Below are 21,021 nucleotides of genomic sequence, written 5' to 3' on the forward strand. Positions count from 1 at the left end.
AAGAATTGTACATTATTGTAAGTGTAAACAGTTTTGATATACTTTAGGTGGTGTTTAAAAGAAGATAGCTATCAACAACAGGGTTTATTTTATTAGGTTTACATTTTAGATGTCTAAGGAAGTAAACATTTTGTATGTTAATAAAAATTTAGTATTGAAAAAAATCTGCTTTTAGGTTTTGTAGTATATAGATATAGTTTATGATTAACTGTTTTTACCCAAAACTTCTTGCTTTTGTTGATAAAAAAGCTAAATTAAGTTTCTTATTATTTGAGACAATGAGACAAGGTTTTAATAAGTTTACATGTAGAAACTTAGGATTTATACATTTCTGTAAGTTAGACAGTTTAAACATTTTTTCAGAAGTTTTTTAAAAGAAGACAGCTTTATTATAAAAGGTTACTTTCAAGATGACTATAGGAAGTAAACGTTTTTGTATGTCTATACAAAATTTAGTATTAAAATGGATAAAGTCTGCTTTAACTTTTTATTGTAGATACTTATGTTTTTATAAATAGCTGTTTTAACCCTAAAACATATTGAATTTGTTGATAAAAAATCTAAAGCAAGTTTCAATTATCTAAAACAATGAGGCAAAGTTTGAGAAAGTTTAGATAGAGGAGTTCAGGAATTATACATTTATGTAGGTAGAGTGAGTTCGAATATTTCTGTAGGTAGTTTTTAAAAGAAGATTTAGTTTTATTATAATAGGTTTACAATTGAGATGACTATAGTAAGTAAACAGTTTTAGTTGTATAGACAAAATTTAGTAATAAGAATAATCTGCTCTCATGTTATGTTGTAGATAGCTATGTTTTTATGAGTAGCTGTATTCATCCAAAACTAATTGAATTTGTTGATAAAAAATTGAAAAAAAATTTCAAAGAACACAATGAGGCAAGTTTTTAAATACTTAACATATAGGAATTCAGGAATCATATATTTAAATATATTCAGAAATTTTTATTTTTTAAGTAGTTTTTTAATGAAGATAGCTTTATTGTAAAATATTCATTTTTAAGATGTCCATAGAAAGTAACCATTTAATGTATATACAAAATAGTATTAAAATTTATCAAATTTGCTTTTAATTTTTTTATTGTAGATATTTAATTTTTATAAGTAGCTGTTTTTATTCTAAACCCATTGAATTTGGTGATAAAAAGTCTAAAACAAGTTTTAATTATATGCTAAACATACAAGTTTTTTAATATACAATAAGGCAAGATTAAAGAAAGTTAAGATATAGGAGTTTAAGAACTTAAACATTTTTGTAGGTAAAGACAGTTTAAATATTTTTATAGATAGTTTTTAAAAGAAGATTTAGCTATATTATAAGAGGTTTACATTTAAAATGACTCTAGTAAGTAAACACTTTTGTATGTTAAGACAAAATTTAGTAATAAAAACTAATGTTCTTTTATGTTTTGTTATAAAGATATTTATTTATGAGTAGTTGTTTTTACCCTAAGCTAATTGAATTTGTTGATAAAAAGGTTAAAACAAGTTTTTTATTATTCTAGACAATAAGGCAAGGTTTTAAAAAGTTAACATATAAAAATTTAGATGTTATACACTTATATTAGTGTAGACATTTTTAATATCTTTTAGGTGGTTTTACAAAAAGATAGCTATATTATGAGAGATTTACAATTAAGACCACCTTAGGAAATAAACATTTTATGTATAGAAAATATTAAGTAACAAAAAAAGATAAAGTCTGCTTTTACTTTTTGTTGTAGATAGTTATGGTTTTATAAGTTGCTGTTCTTACCCTTAAATAATTGAAGTTGTTAATAAAAATACTAAAACAAGTTTTAATTATTTAAAACAATGAGGCAAGGTTTTAGAAATTTTACATGTATGAGTTTAGGAATCATACATTTATGTAGGTAAAGACAGTTTATATGTTTTTTTAGGTAGTTTTTAATAGAAGATTTAGCTTTATTACAAAAGGTTTATATTTAATATGACCATAAAAAGTAAAAATTTTATGTATAGACAATATATAGTATCAACAAAAGGTAAAGTTTATATTTATTTTTTATTGATTGTAGTTTTGTTGTAATGAACAGCTGTTTTTACCCTAAACTATTTGAATTTGTTGCTAAAAAAGGCTAAAACAAGTTTTAGTTGTTTAAGACATTGATTCAAGGTTTTAAAAGGTTTTTATATTAAAATTTAGGAGTTATACATTTCTGTAAGTTAGACAGTTTAAATAATTTTTAGGTGGTTTTTAAAAGAAGACAGCTATATTTTAAAAGGTTTACTTTAAAGATTACCACAGGAAGTAAACATTCTTGTATGTATAGACAAAGTTTAGTACTAAAATGGATAAAATCTGCTTTTTTTTTAATTGTAGATAGTAATACTTTTAGGAGTAGTTGTTTTTACCCTAAACTAATTGAATTTGTTGATAAAAAAGCTAAAAAAAATTTCAAATAACTTAAAATAAAAAACACTCTTAAAATTTTACCCTAAACTAATTGAATTTTTGTGAAAAAGCTAAGACTAATTTTCAAAGAAGACAATGAGGCAAGGTTTTAAAAAGTTTACATATAGGAAATTCAGGAATCTTAAATTTAAATAGATTTAGACATTTTAACTTTTTTAGTTGTTTTTTAATGAAGATAGCTGTATTGTAATAGATTATATTCAAGATGTCCATAGAAAGTAAACATTTTATGTATAGTTAAAAATTAGAATTAAAAAGAAGTGTCTATGTTTCAATGAGTAGCTTTATACAATCTAAACTTATTGCTTTTGTTGATAAAAGATCTAAAATAAGTTTTAAACTATTTTAGAAAATGAGGCAATGTTCTAAAAAGTTTACACAAAGCAAACCAGGAATTATACATATAAGTAAGTCTAGACAGTTTTAGTATGTTTTAGGTGGTTTTTTAAAGAAGACAGCTATATTATAAGAGGTTTACATTTCAGATGACTATAGTAAGTTAACAATTCTTTTATAGACAAAATATATTATTTAAAATAATTTGCTTTTATGTTTTATTTTAAATATATTTTTTAACTGGCTGTTTTTAGCCTAAAATTATATAATTTGTTGATAGAAAAGCTAAAACAAGTTTTAATTATCTAAAACAATGAGGCAAGGTTTTAAAAGTTTAGATAGAGAAGTTCAGAAATTATACATTTATGTAGGTAAAGACAATTTGAATATTTTATAGATAGCTTATAAAAGAATATTTAGCTATATTATAAGAGGTTTACTATTAAAATGACAGAAGAAAGTAAAAAAATTTTGTATGTAAAGATAAAGTTTATTAATAAAAATAATCTTTTTTATGTTTTGTTGTAGATAGCTTTGTTTTTATTCTAAACTAATTGAATTTGTTGATAAAAAGGTTAAAACAAGTTTTTAATTATTTGAGACAATGAGGCAAGGTTGGAAAAAGTTAACATATAGAAATTTAGTATCTATACACTTATGTTAGTGTAGACATTTTTAAAATATTTTAGGTGGTTTTAAAAAAAGATAGCTATATTATAATAGATTTACATTTACGAATACCTTAAGAAATTAACATTTTATGTAAAGACAATATTAATTATTAAAACAGATAAAGTCTGCTTATATTTTTTAGATAGTTATAGTTTTTATAAGTTGCTGTTTATACCCTAAACTAATTGAAGTTATTAATAACAATACTAAAACAAGTTTTAATTATTTAAAACAATGAGGCAAGGTTTTAGAAAGTTTAGATGTAGAAGTTCAAGAATTATACATTTATGTAGGTAAAGACAGTTTAAATATTTTGTTATATAGTTTATTTTGTTATTTAAAAGAAGATTTAGCTATGTTACAAAATGTTAATATTTGTTATGACCATAAAAAGTAAAAATTTTATGTATAGATAATATTTAGTATCAACAAAAGATAAAGTCTATATTCATTTTTTATTGTAGTTTTGTTTTTATGAGTACCTGTTTTTATTCCAAAATTATTTAATATTTTGGTAAAAAATCTAAAACAAGTGTTAATTATTTAAGACAATGAGGAAAGGTTTTAAAAGCTGTATATATAGGAATTTATTAATTGTACATTGTTGTAAGTGTAAACAGTTTTGATATTATTTAGGTGGTGTTTAAAAGAAGATAGCTATCTACAACTAGGTTTATTTTATTAGGTTAACATTTTAGATAACTAAGAAGTAAACATTTTTGTATAGTGAAAAAAAAAATAGTATTTAGAAATAATCTGCTTTTATGTTTTGTTGTATATAAATATATGGTTTAATGAGTATTTGTTTTTACCCTAAACTTCTTGCTTTTGTTGATAAAAAAGCTAAAACAAGTTTTTTATTACTTAAGACAATGATACAAGGTTTTCTAAAGTTCACATCTAGAAACTCAGGGTTTATAAATTTTTGTAAGTTAGACAGTTTAAATAATTTGTAGGTGGTTTTTAAAAGAAGGCAGCTATATTATAAAAGGTTTAATTTTAAGATGACCATAAGAAGTAAATATTTGTGTATGTACAGACAAAATTTAGTATTAAAATGGATAAAATATGCTGTTTTTTTCTAGATAGTAATCTATTTTTTTATGAATAGCTGTTTTTACCCTGAACTCATTGAACTTTTTTGATATAAAATCTAAAACAAGTTTTAAATTTTTAAAACAATGAGGCTAAGTTTGAGAAAGTTTACATATAGCAGTTAAGGAATTATACATTTATGTATGAAAAGACAGTTTAATTATTTTTCTAGGCAGTTTTTAAAAAAAGATTTAGTTATTTTATCATAGGTTTACATATAAGATGATTTTAGGAAGTAAATAATTTAGTTTGTTTAGACAAAAATTAGTACTTATAAAGATTTGCTTTAATTTTTTGTTTTAAAGAGCTATGGTTTTAAAAGTAGCTGTTTTAGTCTAAACTAATCAAATTTGTTGATAAAAAAGCTAAAAATTGTTTTTAATTATTTTATACAATGAACAAGGTTTTATAAAGTTTACATATAGTAAACCAGGAATTATACATATAAGTAAATTCAGTTTTAATAATTTTGAGATTGTTTTTAAATGAAGATTTAGGTAAATTGTATTAGGTTTACATATAAGAAGACTATAGGAAGTAATAATTTTTGTATATTAAGACAATATTTAGTATCAATAAAAAAACAAATCTTTTTTTATTTTGTTGAAGATAAATATGTTTTTATTAGTAGCTGTTTTTACTCAAACTAATTGAACTTCTTGACAAGTTTTTCATTTAGACAATAAGGAACGGTTTTAAAAAATTTACATATAGGAAATTAAAAAAATAAATAAATAAAGAAAATGAATATTTTCTTTATTTAAAAATGAATATCTTATACACAACTGGGTTTCTTCGAATAAAAATTTTGACTTCTCCGAGCTAACATAAAATACTTAACTGCAGATAAGGGTGTTGCTTGCTGTTATTTAAAAACTCATTCATGCGTGAAAAATAAACAGTTATTTCAAGTGTTACATTTTCGAAAATACAATCTTATCAGTGTATAAGTAGTTAGATTAGTATTAAAATTCAAACGAATAGTAATAAATTAATATATTTGTCAAAAAAATTACTGGTTTAATAGCGTCATAAATCTTGTCGTAAAGTGTTCAATCGTCAAACTTAAAAGTTTTGGTGGTCATTGTAACGTTAAGTCCAAATTGACTCATCTGCATTATACAAAGTGTTCAATCGTTTTTATGACGTCAGACTTAAGAGTTTTGTTCGTCGTCGTGACGTCAAAATACAAAATGACTCATCGGCATTATAAAAAGTGTTCAATCGTTTTAATGACGTCAAACTTAAAATTTTTCGTTTTTCGTCGTGACGTCACAATGCAAAATGACTCATTGGCATTATTCAGAGTGTTAAATCGTTTTTATGACGTCAACTTAAAAGTTTTTGCTTGTCGTCGTGACATCAAAATGCAAACTGATTCATAAGCCTTATACAAAGTGTTAAATAGTTTTTATTACGTTAAACTAAAAAGTTTTATTTGTCGTTGTTATGTCAACATTGAAAATGACTTGTCGGTAAAATACAAAGTTTTCGATCGTTTTTATGACGTCAAACTTAAAAATTTTGTTTGTCGTCGTGACGTCACAATGCAAAATGACTTGTCGGCAATATACAAAGTGTTCAATCGTTTTAATGACGTCAAACTTAAAAGTTTTCGTTTGTCGTTGTGACGTCACATAGCAAAATGACTCATCGGCATTATACAAAGTATTCAATCGTTTTTATGACGTCAAACTTAAAAGTTTTATTTGTCGTTGTGACGTCAAAATTGATAATGACTCGTCGCAGTTATACAAAGTATTCGATCGTTTTTATGACGACATACTTAAAAGTTTCTGTTTGTAGTTGTTACGTCAAAATTGAAAATGACTCGTCGGTAAAATACAAAGTTTTCGATTGTTTTTATGACGTCAAACTTAAAAGTTTCTGTTTGTCGTCGTGACGTCACAATGCAGGAAGTTCAAATGTATTCGTTAAGTCACAATGCAAAATGACTCATTCGCATTATACAAAGTGTTCAATCGTTTTTTTGACGTCAAACTTAAAAGTTTTTGTTTGTCGTCGTGACATTACATAGCAAAATGACTGATCGGCATTATACTAAGTGTTCAATCGTTTTAATGACGTCAAACTTAAAAGTTCAATTGTTTGTTGTTGTGACGTCAAAATTGAAAATGACTCGTAGCAATTATACAAAGTTTTCGATCGTTTTTATGACGTCAAACTTAAAAGTTTAGAGTGTCGTCATGACGTCACAATGCAAAATGATTTATCAGCATTATAGAAAGTGTTCAATCGTTTTTATTACGTCAAACTTAAAAGTTTTGTTTGTCTTTGTGACGTCAAAATTGATAATGACTCGTCGCCATTATACAAAATATTCAATCGTTTTTATGACGTCAAACTTAAAAGTTTTGTTTGTCGTTGTGACGTCAAAATGCAAAATGACTCGTAGGCATTATACAAAATGTTCAATCGTTTTTCTGACGTAAAACTTAAAAGTTTTTGTTTTTCGTCGTGACGTCACAATGCAAAATGACTCATCGGCATTATACAAAGTGTTCAATCGTTTTTATGACGTCAAACATAAAAGTTCAATTGTTTGTCGTTAAGTCACAATGCAAAACAACTTATAGTCATTATTGCGTTATGTTTCAAAGTTTTTGTATGTCATTGTTGCGTAAAAGTTAGGGTTAAAAATCATAGCAGGTTAAATACATTTTGAAAAATAAATAACCATATTACGGAAAGAATTTCTAAGGACAACTTAATTCAGTTGAATTTAAGTGCATTATTCTAATTATTTTTTATTAACCAAAATAATTTTTTGACGTCATTTTTAAACAAAATACGTCAAAAATAAAAAAATGAAGATAGATTTGCAAAACTAAAGACCTTGGGAAAGACACCCATACCATTTAAAAAACTATGTTATACTCATTAAATCAGAATTCTCCGAAACAACATAGCACGAGTATTGGGCGAATACTACACTAAATCCTGCAACGTTTAAAAGCTTCAAATCACAAAAACTTCTTTGATTTTGTTCTTAAAATATATTTTTTACAGAATTTATAATTAAATGATAAAGATAAAAAAGTATATTGTTTCTGAGTTTGGTTTAAGTAGGTTGGTGCTAGAGCCCATAGAAAAAGTTGGACATTTTGGCTCTTTTTTAAGTCTCAGAACATATCTCAATAATTACATATATTGTGTGACTGAATTTAAAATAATATTTTAAGGTAACCAACTTATTTATTGTCTTTGTGTTTTATATAAACTTAGTATTTTTTGAGAAATAGACTCATTTCGATCGTTAAATATGGTCTTGCTGCTTAGTCAAAAAGAAAAAAATATACAGTTTCACTGAGGAATAAAAATATTTTTATTAAAACTTTTAAAGTAACTCACTTTTGTTTTCATCTTTTTATAACAACATGGGGCGAAAACTGGGCTTCGTAAAAAGCAGTATTTACTCTAGCGTTAAATAGTCAAAACAAAACAAAAAAACGTTTATACGCCTTACTGCTCATTAGGCATGGCAACTTTTAGCACTGGGTCCGATTTTAAATTAAAGGTTTTCCCTTAATATTTGCTGAGTCAGCAATTATTTTTTCTTTTTAAATTTATACCCTTAACCCTAACCCACTTTAACGAACATATTAAAAAATAAAATTTCAATTAATAAAACTAAAAACAAAAAATATGTTTATGCTGACTCAGCAAATATTGGGAAACACCTATAATTTCAATAAGACTCGTTATTATTTTATCGACTCTGGCAATATATTAAAAAAACAATTATAAACCCTTTTGTGGTTTTTTAGTTTTGACACCATTTAAAAAAAAGGTTAAAATATGCATTTTTTAACTTAAAATATCAAACAAAGACTTTCAGTGAGTTTAGGTTTTTAATTTTTTTTTGATTAAGCCAGAAGACCATAAAAAATACCAAAACTTAAAAAACCAAAAATGGCCTATACCTCAAAAAATACTAAGATTATATTTATAATCAATACTCTGATCAATGAAGTTAGGTATAATGTTAAAACCTTCTTATTCTATGAGCTCTAGCACCGACTCAATGAACCTTAACTCAAAGAAATACATATTTTTATTCAGCTCTATCATATAGCTATTAAATTCTATAAAAGATATATTTTAAAACCAATATCCAAGAAATTATTGGGTTTTTAATTATTTTAATTAAGAAAAAGGAGTTTAATTTTCCCTTATTTTAGAATGATTGTTGTAGTTACAGAGTGACGATAACCTAGGTCTTTGAGTATTGGAATAACCTGGTATTTTAACAATTAGGCAAAAGTAACCATGAATTACATACTTATTAAACAATCTTTGAATTTTATGCAACATTATTTAGACAACTAAACAATTACAAGTAGGTTTATGAAAATTCTGGTAGATAAGAATTAATTTTTTTAAACAAATATAATTTTAACTTTTTAATTAACTTGAAATTGTATTTAGGTAGTTTATTAGTTTGCTTTATTAGTTTATTAGTTAATTTAGGTAGAGTTTGTACTAATTTAATTTTACTTAATAATTAAATTTTAAATTTTTTATTGTATATTAGGTTTTTTTAATAAAGCTAAGTTATGTTTTATTTAAAACAAGTAGGTATTTATTAAAGGTTTTTATTTGAAAATAAACTTTAGTTTTTGATTAGTCAAATAATTTTGTTTAGATAACTTTTTTTTTTGCAGATAACTAATGTCTTTTCAGTCTTAAATGTAATTTAATTGTCAGTTCCTCACTATACATTCTTAGTTTGAATCACAGGATTACTTAGGATGGTAATGTTTGAAAGAGTGTTTTTTGTCTAAAACATTGTTTTAAGCACCACTACTCTAAGTTATCACAAGCATCAGTGTAAAGTACATTTGGCAAGAATAAAACAAGTTTAAAAGTTTGTTTGTACAGTAGCATACTTCAGTAAACAATTCTGTATATTATCTGTTTTATATTAACAGATAGCTAACATTATTATTAACTGATTTAGTGCACAAACAACTTAGAAGGTTAAAACATGAATTTGAAAGGTTTATATAGTTTATTTTATATTTGAAATTTAATCTATTGAAATGAAAGTGAAACAAATTTTTGTATCCAAACTAATGTAAACCTAAATAGTCATAATCTTTTAACTAGACGTTGAAGAGCATCTTTTCTCAAATATAAATTACTAATTAGAATGAATTTATTCACTTTTATCAAAAGTTGAACAAATATTTTATATTCTGTAAAATGAACTCTAAAGTAAAGATTTAGCTTCTGTAAAAAAGCGAATGCTATTTTTGACAAAAGCTTTTGATTTTTCCCCCTTTGGCCGCATGGTAAAAGATATGTTGCTTTAAAGTAATTAAAAAAAGCTGTAGAAATGTTTGCCAGCAAGTTCAGATTATACGGACAAAATCTAACAACAATTGCTTAATTGATAGTTGGACAAAAAGGTTTTTAATTGAATAGTTAATTTTGAAATAATTTTATATGCTCTTTCGATTTTGAACACTTAAGTTTTTAAACTTAATACTTCCAAAGCTAATTTCAATTTTCAAAAATTAACATACTGTTATCCATTCTATTTGAATAATATTTTTCATTTGAGCACTTACAAGGTCTTTGACCGAAACTTAGTTTGCTTAGTTAAGTCTTGAAATAATAAGTATTTCATTTCTTCTCTAGTACTTGAGATCTCTTAATTTGTTTTTTTTTTAATCAAAACACATGACACTGCTATCTAAGTTAAGAATTTTTAAAATTAGATAAACTTGTAAAAACAAGTCAAATGGGCAAACCCAACCTTTTACACTGTGCCCTTAAATGTCTAGTTTTCTAATCTTTTAGGGTGACAATTTGTTGTAACTTAAAGTTTAATATTTTTCTTAAATGATTGGGTTTTAATAAAAACAGTTAAAAATGTATGGCGTGATTTATTTTAAGTTGATTTATATTACTATGAAGCATATATTTAAAAGTTTTAAAGTAACTTTGAGTTATAATCAGCTTTTCAAACATGTATAATGTTTGTTTTAGCTAAGAAACGCAAAAATTGTTAAAAGATTTGTTATTTTAAAAATAGTGCGTTCAACGTTTGAAATTTTTGATATTTATACAGAATGACCTGAATACTAGTTTAAATTTTTTTTTACCTTCAAAATAATCATTAGTTTTAAGAAAAAGACAACACTACTTAATTTGCATACCAATAAAATTGTTAAAAGCTAGTTACAAAAAAGCCTATATTTGGGTTCTAAGTTTTAGAAACATTTCTCTGAAAAAAAATTGAGCAGTTTTTAAATTTACTATGTTTAATAAATAAATATCTTCTTAAGTAGATTTAGATTTGCTTAAATATTTTTTAACACAGTTTGTTAATAAAAAATAATAAAAAAAATTAAATTGATAAAAAATGAATAATCAAAAAATTAAGGAAACTAATTATCCACCAAGGGTAAGGGTTAGGGGTAACAGTGATAGTAAAAATGAAAAATAGCTAATGATAATTGTTAATTAAAAAAAAAAGAAAATAAAAAACATAAAAACAATTTATAAAAAAAAAATTGACCGAGAATAAGGGTTAGGGTAACGGTGATAGTAAAAGTAAATCAATAAAAAAATAAAATCAGTTAGAAAAATATATAAAATAAGAAAATTTCAACCTGTGCAAAAGTCTCTTCGTGCAAAAAACACCCTTCGTGCAAAATTATTTTTGTGCAAAAGTTCCTTCGTGCAAAAGCGACCCTTTGAGTAAAAGTGTATTCGTCAAAAAGTGATCTTCCGTGAAAAAGTGACACTTAGAGCAAAAGTGTCCCTTTGTGCATAATTGACCAGTTTTACCCATGATTTAAAGAGTGAGTTTAAACACTGTATCAATAAAAGTTTGACGTTAGTTTTTAAGACAATGTGCTATTCAAGACTTTACTTCTAACATAATGTTGAAGTGCATACGTGTTTAGAAGAGTTTTAGTTTTGTTTAATTTGTCAAAACATTTTTAGTTCTAGTCAACGTGTTTTGTCACTTTATGTTGTCATAATAGTTTAATCTATTCAAACAAGCTAAGATTAAAACAATAAAAAGAATCGAAAGGTTTTTCGCTTAAGATTTTCACCTTAAAAGATGTACCAAGTTGTTCGTTTTTACGAACATTTGAAAATACTAGACGAACATTATCTATAGTATTGTAACATAAATCTATGGTTTTGATAGGATGTATTTAACAGATTTTTCAAAATTATGAATTTGATTAAACAAAAAATCTTTACTTTTCTAGCTAGTCGCAACGAATTAAATAAAAGTTAAGCAATTAAGATTATAGATTCTTCATAAATTAAAAAGTAAAAAAAGCAATATTTAAGACAAAAGGTTTATACTAGCTTACTTTTAATTAAAATTTATCTTATTTAAGATTTCATAAAATAAAATTTAAAAATGATTTTAGTTTTAGCCAGATAACAGTTTTTAGCCTAACTGTTCGTCGGTATATATAAAGAAATATAAAGAAATTGTACAATGCTATAAGTTCATAAAACACTTCATCACAAACGAAGAACAAACTAACAAAAAGCTTAAAAAATGCGCAACAGGAGTTTTTATAGTGACAATACTGTCAATCTCTACTCTTTTTTACTCTACTATTTAGTGAAAAAGAATATTACAGAGTTATAGCTTTAGTCACAGTCGTTCTATAGTGAAATTTTTTGTTTTCTAAGGTTATATTCTATTCCATAGTACAAAAAAGACTAGCAGAATTTTTGTTTTAGTCCTTTTCTCAATATAGTTTTAGTTTTGATCATTGTAGTTTTATTTCTTGTGAATAAGTTGTTATAGTTTAGTTTAATAAACTTATTTTATACATAAAAATACGAAAACAGCAACTTAAAAATTGAAATATATACTTACGAGGAATTAATTGTTTTATTTCTTAAACTATCATATATTTAAACCATATTTTTAAAGACAAAAGAAGCATGTAAGATATTTAGTCTTGGGAGCTGGTGCACGAAAAAACCGTTCGGTTACCGATTTACACACAATGAATACCTTTTAACATTTTGTCCCGGACACATCTAAAATAAATTAAAATTAGGATGACAACACTAAAGGCATTTTTGAATTAAAAAACTTTCTAGAAGTTTTTTTAATTTTAACACCATCTAAAAAAGTAATCTGAATTTAATCAGAGCTAATTGTGGATCAAATGTTACAAAAGAAAACAATTAAATGATTTTTTTGAAAATTATCTAAAACACATAAATTCAAATTGTTTTCATTACACATAAAAAGTTTAAACATACTTAATATTTTAAAGAGTAAGTTTAATAATTTATACCGCATGACAACAAAAACTTTAAATTTTAGTCACCTTTATTTTGAAGCGTACAGTAAAACGTCTGCTGACGTCATAAGCATTATCCTCACAACGCTCGTTTCAACTTATTGTATATATTAAACTAAAATACAAGATTTTAACCACTTAGCCACATAGCGGGTCCAATAATTTATAAGTCGTTTCTAACAAGTCCAATAAAATCATTCTACTACTTATCAGTTAATTACTTAAAATATTTCTACTTATCTTCAAATTTTTTATTACTGAAATGTACTTTGATATACTGTTGCTTGGTTTGAGTAATTATAAAAATTAAGAAAATAATGTTGTAAAGTTTTTTTTTCATACTTTAGTACCACTCTTGGTAAATCTTGTACTTAGAAACCAGTTTTTATAAGAAACTATTAAAGTAGTAATAGTTTGTATTTTGTTTTAAACTTTAAGTTCAAAAATAAAATCACGGAAACTTTATTTTATAATTTAGTTATTTAATTTGGTTTTATTGTTTTCGCTAAACAACAGTAGATTGAAATTGAAACTATTTCTAAAAATATTAAAGAAATCTAAAAATAATATTAAAGCAAAGTGTAAGATATAATTTTTTTTTTAATTTGTTTGAAAAGTTTGCTTTTACATAATACTATATAATTAAGAAAAGAATGAGTTAATTATTTTTACTTTTCTGTATATAAATAAATCATTTTACAATTGTTAAAAAGTTAGTATCAAGTTATTTTATTTAAATTAATTTCCTAAAGATTTTTAAATCTCTGATATCTCTTAGTAAGCTTTTTTTAGTGCTTCAAATATTATTTTTCAATTGATGCATGTTAAACAAATAAAGTTATCATGTGTCAAACTTATGCATAAAAATTTATAACTTTATAACATTACTTTAAAGTATAATATATTTAAAAGAGTCAAACAGTTGCTTAAACTTTATAATATAGTAAATATGGTTTTAGTTTAAGGCAGCTTCTAGTTTCAGTTAGTAAACGTGTTATATTTGATCGAACTTTTTCAACGAAAGTAAGATTAAAACAATAAACAAGTATAAAGATTTATTTGCTTGAAATTAACAACAGTTTTTTTAAATAGTAGTATCAAAGTATATTAATACTTGTGTTAATTAAAATATTTTTATGAAAGTATTAATTATTTGTGTACTGAAAAAAAAAACTTAAGTTCATATTAAACTTTTAATAACTTGATAAATATTTATAAGATTTCGTCATTTTTACAGAATTTTCTATTTAAATACTTCTATAGATATTGAATGAACTGTTGTTTAAAATAATAGTTTAATAACGTAGTTTTAAAAGTTTTAATTCTAATTTGATAAGAATCACTATGAATACTTGTTAGAACTAAAACTTTAAAGTGTCATATTTACAAGAAACTAAAATAAAAAATCATAAAACCATCTAACTTAACAAAACTGTTTTAAATTTGTTAGAAAAAGTTATACAGTTTAAATATAACGTACGGGAAAGTACATTACACGGTAAAGCTTATATATACACTTTGTACAACAATTTAAGAAAAAAAACTAATAAGTCTTATAACACTTCAATTTATTTTTATACAATAAAACTTTAAAAATGAACTTTTTAAATAATGAAAATGATAAATGAGAAAGTATATAGCTGTGTTGGAAACTACATTTAAAATAAGAACGTTCAAAATACGCATACACATATATTAATAGTTTAAATTTATATATTTTTTTAACTAATATTCGCGTGATTAGACTTATGACGTTAGTAGAAATGTTAAAAAAACAAAATTAAGTTAATTTTAGTGATATCTATTCGCATTCTTGATATTTTTCTTATGATAGAAAATAGTTTAAAAACATGTATTGAAATAAATTTTGCTTACCATTAATTAAATTTTTTATTTAAAACTCAAAATTAACTGTGTAATTGATACTTACAATAAAAAATCATACAAAAAACGACAGTATTTTTTTTCTTTATGTTTATATAAAACGCATTTCATTAAGGTATTATCCAATCCTAAAATATCAAATTTTAGAACAACTTTAAGTTATTAAAGCAATATACTTTGAGATAAACCATAGTTTTGAATTTTAGTACAGTTTTTTTTTACAGTTTAGTTTTGATGACGTAATATTCAAACTCCCATATGTTCATTCAACCTTTCTTAAAAAACTAAAGTAAGGTTATTTTACTGGCAATTTTATCTTGAGACAGTTGTAACTTGAAAGTCGTTAATAACACAGCTAACCCTAATAGCGATGTTTTTTAAGTACTTTTGTTTCTTGTGTACCACACGACCATCAAAAACAGTCCATTTGAAACTCTGCTAATCGCCTTTCTTTTTTTAAGCAATCATCACTCAAAATTATTATATAAAGATAAAGACATTTTAGTTGAAAAATAAAACACATATTTTTTACAATTCTGACATTATAAACTATTTTCTTATAGAAAAATTATTTAATAAGACAAAACATTAAAACAAAATATATATTAGTAAAATCTTTTAATGAAGTTAAGACGCCCTGAAAGTAAAACGTTTTTTAAGAAAATTTATTTTGTATCGTTTTTAAATGCTAGAATTGTATTGATAATTTTTTTTACATCTACCAATATAAAATTATATAAGGCCACACATAATTTATTAATGTATACAGTCGTGTTGAGAACGATTTTTAAACTAAAGTATTCAAATCAAAATTATTTAATTGTTATTTAGTTATTAAAATTATTTTTAAAACTAGAGTTAGCGGTAAAATATATATGACGTCATTAGTAGCTTAGAATCAATTGTACTTTCTAGATGAAACTTGGATTCAGTTATTAGCAAAACTGCAGTCAGTATTTTGTACAAAAGTTGTAAAAAAAGCTCAAATTCTTATTAGCTAGTATATTTTTCTAGAGCTTGATTTATAGTGGAAAAAGAAAAATAATACACTTTAAGTTCTGTATAAAAAGTAACTTTTCAAAACTTGAAAAAAAAATTACTAGAAGTATATTATCTGAAGGTTGTGAGGTTAATTTTAGTTTAAATTTTTTATACTATTACATAAAACACTGTTTGATTTAATAAAAACAAATAGCTAAAACTAAAAACAAAAGATTATATTTTGTGAGAATTTTGTCTTGTATTTCACAAAACACATATATAAAAATACAATTTTATAAATACTAAACGATTGTGCATTAGTTTTTGAAAGTTTTACTTAAAAATTATCTGTTTTGTTTTTTATAAATAACTTTAATTTACAAGTTTAAACTATTTATTTAACAAGTTTAAATGAGAAAATTTAAAGCTCTTTATCTTATTTAAACAACATGATTAACAGAATATAAAAACATAAGTTATTAAGCAACTTATTATTTGTTTAAAATTGTTCAAAGAACAAAATGTATGATTTTTCCACGTACTATTACTAAAAACTGATAAAAAATCTACTAAATACTCAACTTTACTAATAAAAATCATGGTGGTATTTTTTTTTAAATAAAGCGACATTACAAAAGCATATAAATCAGTTCATCAGTCAAAGAATTTTATTAGAAAATTATCACAAGTTATTTTAATATTATGATAATTTCGATGTAAACATTAAGAAAAAATGTTCAAAATATAAATTAAGTAATTTGTAGTTTAAATTTGACCTGTATATAATTTTCAAATTTACACATACAACTAAGAACTGCATAACTTTTAACTTTACGTTTATTTTTAACTGATGTTGTTTTGATGATCACAATAATGTTTGCTTCATCAAACTGTTCATATAAAAAAAAACTATGATTTACACTAGTATAAATCGGAATATTAATCTTTAATATCGAAAGTAGACTTTAATGTTATGAAATTAGTATTAAATATGCTTTATAGGCTTCAAAAGGTTCTTATGCGTTTAAATAATCAAAAATATTTTTTATTTATTTAATATTTTGTTGTGCTATGAACTTTTTTTTAGTTATTAGTAGTTGTTCGAATTGTTAATTTCTTTATTTTTAATTTAATAAACGACTATATTTAGTATTACAAAAATTTTATGAAATTTATAAATACGCTATTACTTTTAAAGTAATGTTTATATTTTATAGTTCTAACATAGACTACATTACAATAGATTTTTACGTTTTAACTTTTAGTAAACTTTTACTTGCATTAAAACACGTTAAATAATTTAGAACTTTATTTAATTTTTTAAATTTATTAGTTAATCTAAAAATGTATTAACTCGGTCATTATTAATTGTTAAATAACTAAAATAAACAAAGTTAAAACTTTTAAACTTAAAAAATACCTTATTATTAGTTTTAGTGTGTTGTTGTATTAGTTTATTTATTTTTTTATTTACTTATAACAAAGCTAGATAGACAATCTTCTAACAAAAATTAACACTTAGATAATAATTGTTAAAAAATTAAGTTTTGATAGTTAAATTTATAAGAACATTTTATAAAACCTATTTTAATCTCTGTTAACTGTGAAATTTAAAATGTAAAACGTTTGCTTAATATGGGTCTTAAAATATTTGTTATAAACTGCTTAGATTAAGTTTTATAATATATAAATTAACTTTTTTAAGGCTTTTAAAGCAGCTTATTTTATATAAGGATATTTGAAGAATTTAAACAGATTGTTTATATAAATTACAAAACTGTTTTAATATATTGTTAGCATATATTCATACACTTGTAATTTAAAGAAAACAAATAAAAGTACGTGGTAGTTTTCTATATCTTAAATTATAACAAAATGCTATAAGTCTCAGCTGTTACTTTTGTATGTAATGTGATACCTAAAATAGAATATATCCTTTGAAGACTTTTGTTATAAGCTTATGCCATGTAGTTTCATGTAATTTATACTTCAAGTTAAACATTAAAAAGAAATTTATGCTCAAAATAAAAGCAAATTAACATTTTATTTTTAATTTGAAGTACCTTATAACTGAAGTATTTTACAATAATTATTATATTTTACTTCACATTTTGCATGTCGCAATTACCTCAACCAAACAGTTAAACTTAAAATAGTGTTGAATATTACATCTTTTTTTTAATCATTTTTTTTAGGTTTCAAACAAAATTAGACTTATATACAATTTATTAAATTATTTAACTATTACAACATTTTTTTTATGTGGACAATGAAAATATCATAAAATTATTTTGTAATCATTACAATTATGTCAACTTATTAACCTTAGCTTTAAGACAAGTTTTAATAAATTGTATTGTACAATTTTGCATAAATAAGTGTAAAACGAACTTTTTATTAGATACATGTAAAACTCAGAATTAAATGTTCAGTTATGGTATATGGTTTAAATTACAACTTAGAAACAAATTATTTTCATTTCAGCTAAACTAAGGTGTTGTAAAATATTTTGAAATATAGATTTAGCAAAACTTTGTCCTTTGTCATATTTTAAGTCAATATAAGATTCAAGTTGCAGTACACAAAAAGTACGTAAATGTGTGATAGTACTTAATTAGTCAATAATTATTTATAACAAACGCAAGACTAGTTGTAAAAACTGTGCTTTTTTATTTGTTTATAAGTTTTAATACAAATAACAAAAAAAAAAGTTTTATATAAAATGTTATATTTAAAAACCTACTTGAGTTTTCAAAAAATCTATAAAAATTTGAGTTTTCATATGAACTAACTGATTTCTCATAGTTAATAGGAAGACTACATATATTTTTCTTTATTTATACCTTTTAAGCTTAATATTAATAGCCATATATTGATAAACATTTCAAAATATTTAAAATAAATACGAAGTTACAATATAGTTTAAAAAACTTATATTCAAACAGAATTAATATACTTTTACAGATTGTTAAAAGCTTAAGGTATAGTACAACGCTATTGAAGTAAAAATATAATTAAATGTATATATATTTTTTTAAATTTCAATTGTACAAACCCTAAGCATACTTTGATTTCCTTTAGTTCAAATTAATCTTTAAAATATATTAAAAATTGTGCTCGCCCTCTTAAAGTTGTTACACTAATTTATCTTAGCCGTGCTAGTAACGACTTTAAATAGTACAAGATTTGTATTAGTAACAATAACAGTCACATATACTTGTATTTAAATGTAATTATAAATCAAGCACTTGCGGTTTTTTGTGTGACGTCACTTAAACTAAAAAAAGTGAGTATTTTAAATTATTGTGAGTTATTTTAAAAAGTTTACTTCATATGAGTAAATATACCTGTATTTAAAGATACGAAATTACTAATTATTTAAATGCATAAGAAAAGCTATGGTGAAAATTAAAGAAGATTAAATACTTTAAACATATGTTTGATCATATTAGAAACTTTTTTCCAAATAAAAGCATATAAACAACTGAAATACTACCTAAGAAATATCATTTTAATATTTAACTATTTAAGGAAGTATATAAACTATTTAAAACTAATATAATCTTAATTCTAAAATGATTTCGTTATGAATTTAATTTAGACTAGTTTTGTACTGTTCTATCAAAACCTTGTCACATATATTTTAGTCAGCTAAAAAATCAATAATATTTACAACTTAAACAATAAAAAAATGTACTGTTTTGTTTTCATAGAATGCTTTAAGATTTAATAAAAAAATAAAATTTAGACATATGCGCATTGGTTCTATTAATCAAATTATGAATAAAAAAAATGGTTTGAGAAACTTTGAAAGATATAAATTTCTGATAACTGAAAAGATCAAAACTATTCTAACTCATTACAATTTTTGTTTAGAACAAAACAAGTATTTAGATTAGAAAAAAGAAAATTTAGGTACTCAGAAGTCAAATTTTTATGTTACTTACAAAACATACTTGGGATAAGTAAAGAGTATATAATAGGGGCGTGTTTTGACTGGTTTCCTGTTTCCTGTGAACCCCATGAAAAAAAAAGAAAAGAAAAAAGAAAAAAAAGATTCTTAGAATATCACTAAAAACGTTGTTTATTGACTTTGTTTTGGTTAATTGATAAACTTTGAATAATGAATGTTGAATTTATAACACTGAAAGATAAAAAAAAGTTTCCATAACAAAAAATGCTCCTTTTTGCCCAGCTGAAATAGATTTTAAATTAAATTTTAATTATGACGTCATAATAGGTAAAAGTTTTAAAGTAGCATTTTTCTTCTAGGAAACTTTTTACTAAAATGCACTTAGTTCCTAATATAAATTGTTAATTAGTTTAAACAACTGCTGATTTAGTATTGCTCTTGAACTAGTAAGTACAATTTTACTTGAAAAATATCCAAAATAATCACTAAAGTTTTATTTTAATTAGTTTATTGTATTTAATAATATGGTGTGAAGCTTTTGTGTTATATAATAATGTTGTGTTTGTACTTAAACATTCATATTATTTATTTATATGTCAACCAACTGGGTTTGAAACTAGAAAAGTTCAATTCAGAGAGTTTTAAAATCATCTTTAGTCAACTAAACCACTTGGAAATTTTTTCTTTTATCATTTAATGGTATTTTAATATTTTTATTTAAGTTGTTTTATTTTTGTATATCTGTTGGCCACAAAGTTGAGTCTTGATTTTTAAATTTTCAACTCAAAGAGATTTCAAAACCATCATTAGAATCCCTGCACCATCAGGCAAACATTTAATTATAATTTTGAGATATTTAAATTTTGTTGTAAAAGTCTAAAAATTTTTTGGTAATTACCTAGGATGATGTCGCACCAATATCAAGCTGAAATTATATTGTGTCTAATATCTTTTTTGAACCATAATTTTATACCATGCTTTTCAACCATACTTATATGATTGATCTAAAATAGTTAATTGGTTTTATTTTACAGTATAGGAATGTATATAAGTTATCATATCATTTGCTTTATTTTAAAAATTAAAGAAACTAATTATATAAGTTTTATTGGTTTATGATAAATAAGTTTTAAGATAAATAAGTATATATAAAATATATTTTTTAAGCCTATAATTATGGTAAAAAACATTGAATTTAATATAATTTCAGCTTGATATTGGCGCGACATCATCCTTGGTAATTACCAGTTTTTTTAGTGAAATTTCAATTTTTATAGATTAAAATACTTAAAAAAATGTTTTTATTATAAATATAATTTTTTCCTGCTCTTTTAGTTTTAATTTATCTAAATTTAATACAGTATAAT

Source organism: Thalia democratica, chromosome 2, assembly GCF_965202585.1.
Source record: "Thalia democratica chromosome 2, ktThaDemo2.hap1.1, whole genome shotgun sequence".
Classification (NCBI taxonomy): Eukaryota; Metazoa; Chordata; class Thaliacea; order Salpida; family Salpidae; genus Thalia; species Thalia democratica.